The sequence below is a fragment of the Theropithecus gelada genome, chromosome 5 (assembly GCF_003255815.1).
Source record: "Theropithecus gelada isolate Dixy chromosome 5, Tgel_1.0, whole genome shotgun sequence".
Taxonomy (NCBI): Eukaryota; Metazoa; Chordata; class Mammalia; order Primates; family Cercopithecidae; genus Theropithecus; species Theropithecus gelada.
In genome coordinates, this window is record NC_037672.1 from 161,175,290 (window position 1) to 161,192,642 (window position 17,353).

Consider the following 17,353-nt stretch of genomic DNA (forward strand, 5'->3'; position numbering starts at 1 on the left):
CACTGACTCTCTGGCAGTGACTTATCTTTGTACTTTGCAAATGCTGATTAACTGTTTCTTGATTGAAATTACAGGACATTAATAAAAGTCATATCCTTTAGTAGTAAAAGCACTGAATTAAAAAGACAAAATTTGCCGGGCGCGGTGGCTCAAGCCTGTAATCCCAGCACTTTGGGAGGCCGAGACGGGCGGATCACGAGGTCAGGAGTTCGAGACCATCCTGGCTAACACGGTGAAACCCCGTCTCTACTAAAAAAATACGAAAAACTAGCCGGGCGAGGTGGCAGGCGCCTGTAGTCCCGGCTACTCGGGAGGCTGAGGCAGGAGAATGGCGTAAAAACCCGGGAGGCGGAGCTTGCAGTGAGCTGAGATCCGGCCACTGCACTCCAGCCTGGGCGACACAGCGAGACTGCGTCTCAAAAAAAAAAAAAAAGAAAAAAAGACAAAATTTTCCCAATGTTTAATTGTGAAAAAATTTCATGATTAGGCACAGAGTTATATATTTTTTAATGCAGGAATTTATATTGAATTATGGCTTCTGTGCTGGTAATTTTACTGGATATAATAAATATAGAGTTATTAGATAAATTCAGCATGTGCTGAATTTAAAGAATTTTATGTCACTTGAACTTTTGCATAAGTGTTTGTAAAATACTCTTGCCTAAGATGGAAGATTAGTGCAACTAACCTTTCAAGAAGGTCAATTATATAAAATTGCTACCTAATAGTATTCTAGCTGTCCATTTAATATTCATCTAATAACTTCAAAATTTATTTCAGAGTTGCATTGACTGAAAATTATATGGAGCTTGGTAACGATAAAATATTTCAAGGCTTAAGTTTTATTAAAATACAAGAACTGGCATGGTGCTCCTTTATTTTTTATAAAGGGAGGGATTACGCAGCAGAGGAGACAGTGATATATCATCTTTAAGCAGATAATGTTTTATTTATGTCAAGACAGCTGAATATGAGTCTGGGCATCCAAAATTCACCCTAATCCTCAGAGACATTTATGTTAATAATCTTTTGCAAGGCACTCTAACTCTTACCATTTTGTAAGATTTAGTAAGTAATAAGTAATACAGTTTAGACCAATGTAGAATTTAGTGTTTAAGGAGAAAATGTCATTAGAACTGCTACGTCCACTTGCCATCTTTATCTCCATTGCTCTAGTCCAACCTGCCATCTCTCACCTGAATCATGCAACAGCCTTCTCACTAGGCTACTTAATATCCATTCTACACAACATTTACCTTCCTAAAACTTGTTTTCAATTCTGCAACCAGAGAAATCTTCTCAAAGTAAAAGTCTCATCATCTCATTTCCTTATTTAAAATCCTGTTTTACTGGAGTGCCACTGCTCATAGGACAAAAACAAAATCTTAGTCTGTCTTGCAAGCTCGCAATGTGGGGTCCCTGTAGCCTCTCCCACTTTAGCCACCTAAGCCTTCTTTAGCTCCTCACACCCACCAAGCTTCTCCCTCCACAAAACATTTGTGTGAATACGTCTTCTGCCTAAATACATTGACCTCCTTTGACTAATTAACTCCTACTCTCCCTTCAATTTTAGCTCCCAAATTAGATACAATTTTTCTTTTTAAGGCTTTCATGGTCTTGTATATCTTTTTGTATCTCATATACAATGTGTGTATCACATATATGTGCATACATATACACAAGACACACACAATCATATATATATATACACAAAAGCGCACTGTATACACAATGTATATCTAATTTTTAGCACACACTAAGGCATAACAAGTTATATTAACTATGTTCAAGAACTATAACTAATTTCATGCTAGGGAATAGAGAAAGAAGGTCTCGAATTTGAAGACACAGAAGAGGCATTCTAATAAAATTCTAAAATCTTACAAAATAAAACCCCCCAAAATAGTACCATTCCAAGTTATTTATTTCCATGACAGTTTTTTGATAACTTTTCTATAATGAACAGTGCTAAATTATGATGCTTCTTGGGGAAGGTGATTATATTTTTAGTACCATCAGATAGATGTGTTAAGTGCTGCTTAGAACATGACAATATAGTCCTAGCTCAAAGATTTTCTATAAATAATTCTTCCTTAGATTTATGATCTTCTTTTTATATTGTGGCAACACAGTCCATGAACTACTGTTATTTTTAAATTTGGTTTCAAGTTAATGTATTTTAGCTAAGGACTATGCCACAGTTGCTTGAAATTCTATTTTTAGTATCACATTATAAATTCTCTGAATGTAGACAAAATTAAATCATTTGCCAGTGTCAGCTTTTTCTTTTGGGACTCAATCATGCATACAACCTATAATAGACAATTCATGCTGTACAATTAGAACTTCAGGTAAAAAGTATTTTTTTCTCTTCATTTTCTCTGAAATACATTAACATAAACTAATGAATGAAATACACAGATAAACATTACATTGACAAACAATTAATAGCTATGAAACACTAATAGGTTTTTCATAAAGATATTAATATGTAGACATAATCTGGCTCCCTCTATACCTCCGTGCACTTCTCTAGACCACATAGTGTAATGGGAGCCTGCCGCAGATCAATACAGTGAATAAAGATAGAATAATTTAGAAAATATTTAAATATATAATCACTAAACTTGACTAATAAATATATAGCAATTTTTAAATATTTCTATAAAATATTTTCAAAAATAAAACTGACCTTGTTAAGGTTAAAAAGCAAGAGTTGTACAGAATGTGTTTTCTAAGTTAGGTATATAGGTATCAGAGAAAGCAAGGCATATTAGTAAGTGAAAAAATCAACTTGCAGAGAAATATACGTTCATTTGTTTCAAAGAATATCATCTCTCTCCTTCCTTCCTTCCTTCCTTCCTTCCTTCCTTCTATACATGTATCGATAACATATAATATATACACATTTTTAGTGTTTACATGTACATTTATAAAAGCATCTGATGTATGTGCAAGAAAAAACAGTTAAAATACTGTTACACATATTTTACAATTGTATATTTTAAATTAAATAAATAATTATAAATTAAACAAAGAGGCTCCCAAAGTCAGCTACATAGCGATGCTCAATATATGCAAGTGAAGACTCCTGTTATTAGAAATTAGTAATTTGATATTCTTTATAGTTTTCCAACCTCATATTTTTCCTCTGAAAATTTAAGTTCACATTTTTGTGCTATTCTTAATGGAGATAGAAAATATCTAGACATAAGACTTCTTATTTTAAAAAAACCATTCATGTCAAATGATGGAGTCTCAGAATGTGAAGTGACCAAGAGATCAAAGTGTGAATCCCTTATTTTTAAGCTGAAGCATTTAAGCTTAAAGACTATTACCAATTTAGCCTTAACTTCCCTCAGCCTAATATTTAAAAGTTCTAGTTCTTATACTTGCCTCGTATTTTATATTTTTACAACCGTTAACTTTTTCCATTCTCCAATTGTTTGATCACTAAATTTTAACAGGTTATATGACTTCAGGATTCAAAAAGTAAAATGTTAAAAAGCAATGTACATTAAAAACTCACCTCAAGTCTCTATTCCCACCTACCCAATCCAATTCAATTCACTCTACACAGTCACACTGATTATTGTCAAATGAATGTATAATTGATCTTTTAACTTTCCCAAGGTAATGCATCAAAAATGCTATTTGAGAATTATCTGTTCAAATCTTTACTTTTGATCCACTGAGTATTTGGTCTATTTCTTTATAATCTTTAGTTTGTGATAAGAGTAGAAAATCTTTTCCCCATTTTGTCATTTGCCTTTTGACTTCGTGAGATCTCTTGCTATGTAAAAGCTTCTAATTTTTATGTGGTCAAAAGCATCAATCTTTTCTTTCAATTTTCTTAATCTTGAATGCCAGAAAAGCCTTCTCACTCTGTGGTTATAAGTAAATATCCTACGTTTTCTTCCAGAAGTTTTATTGCTTTGTTTAAACATACATTTTTAACTTTTGGAGCCAAAATTATTCCAGGCTAATACCAGATACCACGCATAGTGCTGGGTGATGCAGCATTGACGAGATAAGCAGGTAACCACCATCATGGAATGTAAAATACAGCAGAGGAAGAAGCCAACCATAACCCTGATTCAAATAAAGTGCAATGGAATTCATGAGACAAAAAGGTCAGGATTTTATGGGAGCATATAACAGGGACATTTAATCAAGTCTAGGAGAGACGAAAAGAAAAACATCATCATAGGAAAGTGACATTTAGGAAGAGGTAGGAAAGAAAATTACTGGCCCTTAGTCCACTGAAGGAGGAAGCAGAGGAAAGAGGCAAGAAGAATGAAAGTGCTCCAGGAAGAGGTTTCCCTTTAGAACATGCCAGCCTCTTGGATTAGAATCTTCATTGGAGTATGAAATATATAATTCCTTGGCGGGAGGGAGGCAATAATGGGAAATCACAGGAAATTTTTTAAAAACCCCGAGGTTCAGATATAGGTGTTCTCAATACAACAGTGGCAGAAACTCATAAAGTGTAAAGCTGGTTTGCTCAACACCGCAATATGAGATTTTACAACTTTTTCCCTATATAAGTCTTCAGTTTTCCATTTACAGTTTCTATCCCTTCACTCACCCCATTGATTATAGGTACAAATTTACAGTATTTGATTTGAAATAAACTGACAAAACAGTACCTCCCTCAAATATTATAGATATGCTTTTGCCACATACCTCTTTTCAACCTTTCCATATCACCTATTTGGTGAATAGTTATCCACTTTTAGCTTCCACATTGAAGAGAAAGTAATTATTTCTACCAAAAGAATTACATGTCCATTGTTTCACACACAAAACACAAAAGGATACACTCTGCACTGATGGACATGGATTGTGCCTGAAATAGAAAGGGTTACACCAGTTAAATAGTAGCAAGAAGTTTGCCTAGCCTATTGGTAGAAAACAAACCTCCATAGAAATTAGTTGATAAAGACTCATACAGAATGATATACTTAAACAATAACATAATCAAACATGAAATCCCTTGGTGGTATGACCCCTAAAGTAATGATCAACTCCCAATGTTAACCTGACCATTTGAGATACGCAGGAAAGGCCCAAGCCTCATCAGACCTGTCCGTGTAGTCTGTTAGCCATAATGCCTAAATGTAATTCCAAGATTCTTAGTGATTATAAATAGATACTAATACCCACACCTACATAGAGTATGTTGTCTAAAAATATTGGTACAGCAAAATGAAAAGAGTTCTTTGGATGGCTGGTAGTGCTAGTGGCACAACTAAGTGAATGTACTTAATGTCACTGAACTATGAAAAATGATTAAGATGGTAAATTTCATATTGTTTATATTTAATCACAATTTTAACGAGACATAAGGATTTAAAAAGCAAAACAAAATTTTAAAAATGTGCATTAATGATATAAAGTAGGTCATTCTAGACAAATCCATTTTATTTTCCTCACAGAACTCTTGAAGAATTACATTTTGATGCCCAGGATGGGTGTTGGGAATGGGCAAAAATATCAGTAAACCTCAACTCTGATGGTTATTTCTGTATTTGCTGTATGTTGCGCTAGCATACTACATTAGTTTTAGTTAAGACTCTAATACTAACATTTTCAGATAAACATTATAGCACACATAAGGCATCTGAGTGAATGGTTATATTTGATTGAATTTAGCTTTTATTTAAAAGACAAAAATATTGCCATCACTATTTCCAATAACTTCATTAGGAAAATTCCTTTCCACACTTAACCAATCTTGGGTCCTGTACACGTCCGGTAAGTTTTATCTGATATGTTACCATACACTAGCAAAACAGATTTTATTATAGGATAATATATACTGCCAGACAACATTAAGTACTTACAGACATAAGGATTGTTGAAGAGCAATATATTTCTATGATTAAACTTCATGTTTGTTTTCATGACATCTGAGGCTCAGTTGATCTAAAGGAAGAGCTATTAACTAAAATATTTGCTGCAAACTCTGGAGCGTTTAAAAGAAAGACTTTTTTTTCCTCATTGAGATAAGAAGATACCTATATGATCTATACAAAATAAATTACTTATTTTCAGAAAAAAATAAACACTAAAATTCCTTCTAAATTGTAGAAGATATTAAAACCTGTCACACACACACACACACACACACACACACACACACACACATTTCAAGCCAATATTTAAAGTTCTTTGCAAGAGTCTATTATTGTATTGAGGGTTTAATAAGACAAATGCCGATTTCTGGTTTGTTTTGTTTTGAGATGGAGTCTTGCTCTTTGTTTCCTAGGCTGGAGTGCAGTGGTGTGATCTTGACTCACTGCAACCGCTGCCTCCAGGTTCAAGTGATTTTCCTGCCTCAGCGTTCAGAGTAGCTGAGACTACAGGCACCTGCCACCACAACCAGCTAATTTTTGTATTTTTAGTAGAGACGGGGTTTTGCCATGTTGGCCAGGCTGGTCTCCAACTCCTGACCTCAGGTGATCTGCCAGCCTCAGCCTCCCAAAGTGCTGGGATTACAGGCGTAAGCCACTGTGCCCAGCCAATTTCTGGTTTTAATAATCTTTGAAAATGCAGTAATTCTGAAGCCCTATAGTCACCAATGTGAATAATGTGTTAAATTCAGGATCTCCTTGAAGGTAGAAAAATTGCTTCAATTAATCATTACTTTGGTGTATGGCTCTCCTTTTTAAAAAACCTGTCATCCTCAAAGAATTGATATCATTTAGCCACGCTCTACGTGATTCTATTTTGTAAAAAAATTGAGAACCAATACACTGCTCACTTCTAACTTCCTACTACTGACTTTTATTCAAGCAGCGATGCCCTCTATGAGCCAGTGCAATCTTTTTGGCTTCTATTTGGAAGGGTGTCTTTTGTGTTATCTGACCCTACTGTTCCATTCTTAAAAGCAGAAACGGTATGATCTGAGGTGAAGAGGAAAAGCTCTTCCACTCTCAGTTAAAAATTCAGATTTGCTCAGATCTGTCTTTCTTTACTTTCTTAGTGACAGAAGCTCACATGAATAAATGCCTCAGGGCAATGTTGCGCTATTTGAGAACTCTTTAAGTTTTGAGCTAAATTAAAGACCCCTGAAGAGTTCTTATTCTTATCTCCTACCATTTAATTAGCTAAATATTATCAGGTTCTTTATAATATAAGGGCTATTCTTAAGTATGCTACCTGTGGACAGAGCCTTGAAGGTGTGTGACTAAATCCCAGAACTAGAGAGGAATGTATCCAAAGGCTCTAGGCTAGAGCAAGGATGTCTAAGGTGTCGAAAGTAGTTTCCATGTTTGTGAATCAATTATTGGTAAGTATTATTATTATTAACAACAATATGACTTGAGATGGTATCAATTGCCTTCAACTATGGCTGAAGCAATCTTTTTTTTTTTTTTTGCATGAAATGCACATAATCTTCTGATCTTGCTCAACCCTCAAAGCCATTTATGGGCACTGGGTACACTTGTGTGTTGGGGAGATAGTCTCCAAGGATTTGATATTTCTGCCCATCCTCTAAGTAAAAAACTTTGACAGCTTTGTTCATGGAAATCTACAAAGCTGCTGTGGGGGCAGGGAGCAGATTTGCTTATGCACCAGGGTCATAAAACTAGGTCTCCCTCCTCTCCTGGAGATGTTTCAGGGTGATAGAGAAAGTGTCTCCTCATGCACACGTATGTTTATTGCAGCACTATTCACAATAGCAAAGACTTGGAATCAACCCAAATGTCCATCAGTGACAGATTGGATTAAGAAAATGTGGCATATATACACCATGGAATACTATGCAGCCATAAAAAAGGATGAGTTTGTGTCCTTTGTAGGGACATGGATGCAGCTGGAATCCATCATTCTTAGCAAACTATCACAAGAACAGAAAACCAAACACCGCATGTTCTCACTCATAGGTGGGAACTGAACAATGAGATCACTTGGACTCGGGAAGGGGAACATCACACACCGGGGCCTATCATGGGGAGGGGGGCGGGGGGAGGGATTGCATTGGGAGTTATACCTGATGTAAATGACGAGTTGATGGGTGCAGCACACCAACAAGGCACAAGTATACATATGTAACAAACCTGCACGTTATGCACATGTACCCTACAACTTACAGTATAATAATAATAAATAAATTTAAAAAAAAAAAAAAAAAAAGAGAAAGTGTCTCCCTCTGAATCAGAGGGCAGATTGGTTTCCCGACCAATAAAATATGAATAATGTCTCTCTCTAAAGTGGAGGATGAGCAGGTTTGCTTGAAGTCCCCTTATAAGTCGGGATTTCGAAGACTCCTCAGTTGTGGCACAGACCCACCATGTGTATAGTGTCTACCCAGGCTTCCTCCACATCGCCCCCATAGGACCCGGGAGGATGGGGATTTGACGTGAACTTGAAGCTCATGCTGTCTGCTGTGCTGTGAGTAATAAACAGCTACATCATTCGGGTGTGTTGTCTCCTCACTGGCTCAACCAATGGAAGCTTGGCAAGGACCACCTGCACCTGCAATATTTGCTGCTGCTTAGGATCAGCTTGAGCACTTGACAACAGGGACCCCAGTTGTAGGTAAATGAAGAGAAATCAATACAATGTTTTTAGTAATAAAAATAAAGTATAGCCTTTAAAAGTGACTAGTCACAATTGTTTCATGCAATGATAGGAATTATATTATTTATAACTATTTTCACCAACATAGGTCTATTCAGCCTTGATGGCAGATAGCTTGTTTTGTATGTTATTTTCCCCATCTTTTTTGACTCTTTATATCTCAATTTAGAAAATCTAGTAAACCTATAAATTATTGTAAATGGCAATTATTTCTAACACTGTGAAGCCCTTCGGAATACTCAGATTGAACATGGGCTCAGAAATTCTGAGTGTTTTCTTATAATTTTCCATTAAGGGCCATTTCTAGCACTCGTTCAAATGCCAAGTCAGTGAGCAGGGCACAGTTAAAACTTGAAAGCTGAGGGCAACACAGAGAATCCAAGTCTGACTTTTGACTGCCTACAGTCCCAGGAAATTATTTCTCTCTGCTTTTGCCACATTTGGTTGTGGTTTTTACACACGATCAAGTACATATACAAAAATACTTTCTCAACCCTGGCCAAGATAGCACAGACAGAAGACCGATTGGGGTGTTTCGCAAATGTGAGAGGTGGGTAACCACACTGCACTCCTGTGCTGCGGCCCGTGGCTGCATTGCCTGCAACGCCCTGCCTGCTGCTGCCTAACTGGTTGGCAAGACGAAGCTCTCCCTGGTGGCCGCGTTGCTGCTGCTGCTTGGTGCGGCACGTTTGAGGAGAAGGACAAGAAGGGGGACGTGGGCACGTTGGTCTGCGTCAATCTGGGGACCACCTAGTCCTGCATCTGCGCGTGGAGATCATCGCCAACAATCAGAGCAACCGCAACACGCCGTCCTATGTGGCCTTCACTCTTGAAGGGGAGCATCTGATCGGCGATGCCGCCAAGAACCAGCTCACCTCCAACCCCGAGAACACGGTCTTTGACGCCAAGCGGCTCATCGGCCGCACCTGGAACGACCTGTCTGTGCAGCAGGACATCAAGTTCTTGCCGTTCAAGGTAGTCGAAAAGAAAACTAAACCATACATTTGAGTTGATGTTGGAGGTGGGCAAACAAAGACATTTGCTCCTGAAGAAATTTCTGCCATGGTTCTCACTAAAATGAAATGAACCGCTGAGGCTTATTTGAGAAAGAAGGTTACCCATGCAGTTGTTACCATACCAGCCTATTTCAATGATGCCCAACGCCAAGCAACTAAAGACATTGGAACTATTGCTGAGCTAAACATTATGAGGATCATCAATGAGCCTATGGCAGCTGCTATTGCTTATGGCCTGGATAAGAGGGAGGGGGAGAAGGCATCCTGGTGTTCCACCTGGGTGGCAGAACCTTCAATGTGTCTCTTCTCACCATTGATAATAGCGTCTTCAAAGTCATGGCCACTAATGGAGATACTCATCTGGGTGGAGAAGACTTTGACCAGTGTGTCATGGAACACTTCATCAAGCTGTGCACAAAGAACGCTGGCAAAGATGTCAGGAAAGACAACAGAGCTGTGCAGAAACTCCAGAGAGAGGTAGAAAAGGCCGGACAGGCCCTGTCTTCTCAACATCAAGCAAGAATTGAAATTGACTCCTTCTGTGAAGGAGAAGACTTTTCTGAGACCCTGACTCCAGCCAAATTTGAAGAGCTAAACATGGATCTGTTCCAATCTACTATGAAGCCCATCCAGAAAGTGTTGGAAGATTCTGATTTGAAGAAGTCTGATGTTGATGAACTCGTTCTTCTTGGTGGCTCTACTTGAATTCCCAAGATTCAGCAACTGGTTAAAGAGTTCTTCAATAGCAAGGAACCATCCAGTGGCATAAACCCAGATGAAGCTGCAGTGCATTGTGCTGCTGTCCAGGCTGGTGTGCTCGCTGGTGATCAAGATACAGGTAACATGGTGCTGCTTGATGTATGTCCCCTTACACTTGGTATTGAAACTGTGGGAGGTGTCATGACCAAACTGATTCCAAGGAACACAGTGGTGTCTACCAAGAAGTCTCAGATCTTTTCTACAGTTTCTGATAATCAACCATTACAATCAATGTCTGTGAAGGTGAATGACCCCTGATAAAAGACAATCATCTTCTGGGTACGTTTGATCTGACTGGAATTCCTCCTGCTCCTCATAGGGTCCCACAGATTGAAGTTACCTTTGAGATAGATGTGAATGGTATTCTTTGAGTCACAGCTGAAGACAAGGGTATAGGGAACAAAAATAAGATCACAATTACCAATGACCAGAATCCCCTGACACCTGAAGAAATCAAAAGGATGGTTAATGATGCTGAGAAGTTTGCTGAGGAAGACAAAAAGTTTAAGGAGTGCATTGATACTAGAAATGAGTTGGAAAGCTATGCCTATTCTGTAAAGAATCAGATTGAAGAGATAGAAAAGCTGGGAGGTAAACCTTCCTTTGAAGATAAGGAGACCATGGAAAAAGCTGTAGAAGAAAAGACTGAATGGCTGGAAAGCCATCAAGCTGCTGACATTGAAGGCTTCAAAGCTAAGAAGAAGGATCTGGAAGAAATTATTCAGCCAATTATCAGCAAACTCTATGGAAGTGCAGGCCCTCCCCCAGTGGCAAAGAGGATACAGAAGAAAAAGATGAGTTGTAGACACAGATCTGCTAGTGCTGTAATATTGTAAATACTGGACTCAGGAACTTTCCTTAGAAAAAAATTGAGAGAAGTTAAGTCTAAAATGTAATTGGAATCGTCACCTTAGAGTGGAGTTGAAAATGCTATAGCCCAAGTGGCTGTTTACGGCTTTTCATTAGCAGTTGCTCACATGTCTTTGGGTTGGGGGCAGAAGAATTGGCCATCTTAAAAAGCGGGTAAAAAACCTAGATTATGGCATGTGTTCACCTCAAAATTTTCTATTTAACGATTAGGCCATGTGCATCTGGTGTAGGAAGTTTCTTCTGCCCTAAGTGACACCAATAAATTTTAGTCTTTTACACTGGTCTAAAAATACTTTCTCAAAGGAAAAATTTTTAGAAAGAGTATCCGAGAATGTCCAACTTTTGACTGTTGAGTTTAATCTTCATATGAAATTCTGTTATATTTGCATGATAGGAAGTTTTTCTCCTTCAGCCTTGAAGCAATAGTTTCAGACTTTTTAGGACAGAGGACACATTACCGAGCTAGCCACTTGGGCATGTCCCTTGAAATCATGGTACTCCTTTTTGTGTTTTTAGTATCAAGAAGCAATTGTTTTTATTGTTGTTTCTTTGTTGTTATTGTTGTTTGTTTGTTTCATTTCAAACACTCAGGAAATTGTCATTCCCTAAATGGTCAGCTGACCTCAGGATAGATAAACAGAACTCTGTAAATCTCTTTGCATACTGAAAAGAATGTCATTGTCTGATAGTGATTGGATCATAATCATAACTTTCATCATTTTCTTCAATATGCAATGTAAACAATACTCAGACTATGGATTGAAAGTCAATGCAAAGTCCTTTTAATTAAAGTAAATTTGTTCTTTCTTAATCCTCATATAGCTGAAGTTGAATCACCATTGCATACCTCCCTCATGCTGTGTTTGCACAAATGCAAAGAGCAAATTCATACTCTGCACATTAATTAATACAGCTATAAAATAAAGTATCTGTTAGAATATATATTAGAAAGTAATTACTTTTACAGAATATGTCATTAATTTAGTGTGTCATCACGCATTGTTATTTAACAAAGAAATGTTGCCAATAACTCATTTTGTTTTCTCTCTGGGTATAATATTTGTAATTATCTCTGCAGTTATTTCTACAAAATTTTTGGAAATAGTATTATTTATTCTTCTTTTTGCTTTGAGAAATGCAATTTTGAATGATGACCCTAAAGTTGTGTGCCTTCTCCACAAACAATTGTAGAGTTAATCAAGTTTGTACAGGGAAATGTAATTTTGCACTTATTCTGAAAAATCACAATTTGGAAGTTTTATAAGTAATATGTTAAAAACTAGAGGCAAATGGATTGTTGGAATCCAATATAGTCTAGTTTTCTGAGAGTCATATTTCTTATTTGCCCCATTTTTAAATGGATTTCTTTGAAATCTCTACAATAACACTTGCTGACAGATACATATTCACATCCTATATTTTTACTCAAATTCTATTCATGATAAATATTTACTATATCCTATGTGTTGTAACATTGTGTTTCTATTCTTATCATTGTAATTATGACTCAGGAATTGCTTTTAGGTAATTAGTTTATTTGGAGAAACTAGTAATAGAACACAACCAATGGTAAAATATGACAACTAAAAATTTGATAAGCCTACATAAACCAATGACAAGAAAAATCTCAAGAACAATTATACCTCTAAAGTAAATATTAGGGAGAAAACTGACATTGCAGTACATTCCTAACAAGTAAGAGCATAGTCATTACTAAAAACAGAACAGAATTTCTATAAAGATTATCTTAATTTGTAAATTGCTAAGTATAGGATTATATTTATTCATATTTTACTCTAAAAGTTCATAATGTCTGTAACCAGGAATTTGTGGACTATATTTTAAAACAATATTCTTTTAAATTCATACATCCTTGCTTTATTTTTACCTTAGGATTTACTGTTTACTTATATAAGTTTAGGAGAATTTAGCTTTTAAAACCACAAACTGAATGATTAATTATGTTCAGCTTCAAAGTAAATATTACGATGCAAAGTCTTCCATCATGAGCCCTCATTAGAGAGTCAATCATTCAGGTAGCCAATACTAGCAAAGTAAAAAGTTAGCTATCTTTGACTTTCTTGTTTCCATCATTCAACAAGTATTAACTGCGACTTTTTGGACAGTGTAGAATAAAGTGGGTTCTACTTGTCCAAATGTTTCAAGTGGAAAGTTACAAGTTATAATACTGGAAATTACAAGAAGGAATTAAAAACACTTCAGTCACTCTTGAAGCACCTGGGGCTACTTCTGCTGGATTCCTTCCCCCTAAACAAGATAATAAAACAATAAATCATAAAATTTGAAAGTATGAAACATTTATAAAATTTTTAGCGGTACATTCAAGTTAGGCATGCCAGAAAGTCCTCTTCCCCTTAAGAAATTACTCAGAACACTGTACTGGGAACTTGTAGCTGCTATGCCAATGACCTTTGTCTTCTACTAGGCACTTTTTGGAAGAACATTCCTTATGAAAAGTTCTAGGCACAATTTGAGTTTCTGAGACTAGTTAGAGGGAGGATACTGTTACCCACTGCAGTGCCTATGTGACTTATCTGTATCCCTACCTGGCTCTTGTTGCCAAATACCTACGCCTGTGTGACATAGCTAAATTCTTACTCAGCTCTAACTCTGCTTATTTTTAGGAGACAGGATGTCTGTGGTCAGAGGCTATCTCTTAGGCAGCTTATTTGACCTCTGAAGGACTCTAGCTTCATTATTATCCAATTTTCACACTAAATGACACTCCCACTGGTGCCATGACACTTGACAATCACTGTTAATCACCTCTTTTGGAAGACGCCAAAAAAGGTCAAAAAAGAGGGCTGGCCTTGATTTCAAGCAAATCTCTGTCCCCTTCCAAGAAAAAGCATGACTATTCTTCTGCTTGTTCTTAATGCCCCACACCTTCATTAAGGATACCCTATATCTGTAAATTCCCAGTTCTCAGGAGCCATGAAGTTGATTTGCGAGCTATGCTCCCACTTCTCCAATTCCGAAGCCATTGGACTAAAGCCTGCACTGCTGAACTCTCACTTTTGGTTTTATGTATTGGCTTCATGACACAGAACATGAAAGAGCTTCTTCTGGAATAATGAGGATCTTCAGTAACAGTGACTCCTTCACTTGGATTTGTTCAATTGAGTAAGTGGAATACACTTCACATGTCAATGTGGCTGCTGGCTGCCCGGGCATTGACAATCCAGTGGATGTTCTATGAGGGCAGTTTCCTAGTCTGCTCATTATTTCATCTTCGGTGCTAGAATAATTATTATGACATAAGAAACATTTAAAAAATGAATGGGTAAATGAACAAATGCTGTCCAAAATCACCCTGCATCTGTCAACTAGAATGCTGCAAAGATCTATAAATTTCAGACCAGTAGTCCAATGTTTGTCACATAATTTCCAAAGACTCTTGTAGTAAACAAGGTGTCTCCATAAGAAGCAATTGGCTTTTGTTAACTTACCCTAAGAAGTTTCGTTTCTGTGGTTAGAAGTTATTAGTAAGTGGCTTTAATGTTCTAGGGCTTTTAGCACATTCTAGTCTAAAACTCATTTTAAAGGTCTTGATGACTATGGTTCAAGATTAGCAAAAATGAGCTATCTCTCTCAAAAGTGGGTAATGTCGACCAGAATCATCACCACATAAGAATATCAGGAAACTGAGGTAGAGACACAATAAGGTATAATACTCCCACTGCATTATAGTGAATCATAAATTAAAATTTTGTCCTCATGACTACATTACACACAAGCTCCATTTCTTTTTCTGTGAAAAGAGAGAAAGGTAAGAAACATAATTTTAATTTTAATTGTGTGGATTTTTTTCTTTTAGCTTTTTCTGCCTATAGTGCCAACAAAGTATTAAACTTTAATGCCACAGCAGTATTCTAATTTCTAAAATTACTTTAAGAAACAGATTAAGGGCACGGCAGGTGGGAAAGGCACGATGACTTCACTGGGAGCATAATGCGAGAACAATCATGATGGACGAACAAATCCAGCTAATGGAAAACATCCCATTTCACATTTCTTACCATCGTAATATAAAATAAAACATAATTAATTTTTTTTCAAAACACTATTTTCATTTTAGTGTTTAATTACCTGGTGTCTGTCAAAATCTTGCAGTTAATTAACTTTTCACACTCACAGCCTGCATCTCTTAATTGTATGCTGTCATTTTACAATAAAATTTAGCAGGATAGCACTGACTAATACCAAAATGTTAAGGTCAAGTTCTATGATGCATTTAATGGATTTTCAAAAGCGAGAAAAGCATGGTGTTAACTATTTGATATCAAATAATAACATTCAAAAATTTAATATTTCAGAAATTCTAAAATTAATTGTGTTATGCTAACGTCTAACACATCATTATAGACACCTGAAAACTTCACTTAGTATGAAAAGTAAAATTATTATTATTTTTATTATACTTTAAGTTCTGGGGTACATGTACAGAAAGTGCAGGTTTGTTACATAGGTATACATGTGCCATGGAGGTTTGCTGCACCCATCAACCCGTCATCTACATTAGGTATTTCTACTAATGCTAAGCTTCTCCTAGTCCCCTATCCCCCAACAGGCCCAAGTGTGTGATGTTCCCCTCCCTGTGTCCATGTGTTCTCATGTTTCAACTCCTACTTATGAGTGAGCACATGTGATGTGTTTGGTTTTCTGTCCTTGTGTTGGTCTGCTGAGAATGATGGTTTCCAGCATCATCCATGTCTTTTATTTTTATTTTATAGTCACTCATTAGCTCTAAGTTCTTTGAGGACATGATTTATTCTTTACCAAATCTTCGTATTCCCTCTAAAAGACCTAGAAATTTTTTTTTCTTGTAACCAGCATTCATATGTTTACCAAATAAACAAAAGGAGAATATTTTTCCAAATGCAATTTTACATGTAAGATCTCAGAATTCTATGGTACTATAAAAAAGGATTAAAAAGAGAAAATTTATTTCTTACGTTAATGGGAAGTGTGATATTAGGATATTATAAATATTTTAAACAAAGCTATTGGGTAAAATATAATCAAACTAAGTAAGATATATACCTCAAATTCTCTAGAATCTTTTTATACCAACAATTTCTCAGACAAATGAAAATAGAAAGTTATTCTCATGTTGTACATTAGAAGGGACCTGCACGTTGTGCACATGTACCCTAGAACATAAAGTATAACAATAAAAAATAATAATAATAAAATAAAATAAATAAATAAATAAAGAAGGCACCCTGGATTACTGTCTGTGCCCTCATTCTAGCTCTGTGACTCCCTGGATTGTGCTTGGGACCTAGAATTGAAACCCTGATAGTCTCACTTTCATGATCTATAAAATAAGGGAATTTCTAACTAAAACAGACCAGGAAGATCATACAGACCAGCAATAAAGTTCTACAAAGGTAAGCCATTGACACTTCATATATGGTCCCTAGCTTGTTGGACACCTTAGAGTTTACTCTTACTGGGTTTTGAATTAATCTAAAATTATAAATCATTTTTTGTCTTTACTGAAATTCTATATGCTTTTATTTTTATACATGGTATTAGTTAAGAAAGTTATTAGAACTAAAAAAGTGATACTAATAACTACTTTATTACTATAATGTATTGAGGTCTCCAAATCTATACTAAAAACAAAGACCACAATTAATGCTAAAAATTCAACATAAATATACTTGAAATGCTGCAGTTTTCTAGCAATCATTATATTCATGAATGCCTTGACTGATAAAGGTATTATTGATGATAGCATTTAATCACTGCTCTTTATTAGTTTTTAATTATGTTACTATTAGTTTCATTCCAGTTATTTGAATTATCGCTGGTTGTATCTTTCAATGTACAATGATAGTTATTTGTCTCAATGCATTTTTACTCAGCTTTTAAATAAAAAATTTATAGATTCACAGTCTCTAAGGTACAATATATATTTTTCAAACTGTTTTACCAAAGTAACTACATTCATAATGTCCCGAGGTATGCTTTATTATTTATTTGCAATGATTTTGCATGATTTAAATAATTTGCAACATGCTATTAAAATAAAGTTCTGAGATATTTGAAGCTTATACATCATTGTTTAATATATAAAATCAAGTATAAAG

General features: G+C 36.0%; 1 protein-coding gene and 1 pseudogene across 2 annotated transcripts in view; one reads left to right on the plus strand and one right to left on the minus strand.

Annotated features, from left to right (window-relative positions):
* MARCH1 (membrane associated ring-CH-type finger 1) overlaps positions 1-17,353 on the minus strand; it is an 826,141-nt gene that overhangs the window by 629,016 nt on the left and 179,772 nt on the right. The gene's annotated exons all lie outside the window — the stretch shown is intronic.
* On the plus strand, positions 7,247-11,169 carry LOC112624389 (annotated as a pseudogene). The gene is made up of 2 exons (XR_003119393.1): positions 7,247-7,294; positions 9,228-11,169. The product of XR_003119393.1 is annotated as an endoplasmic reticulum chaperone BiP pseudogene (transcript).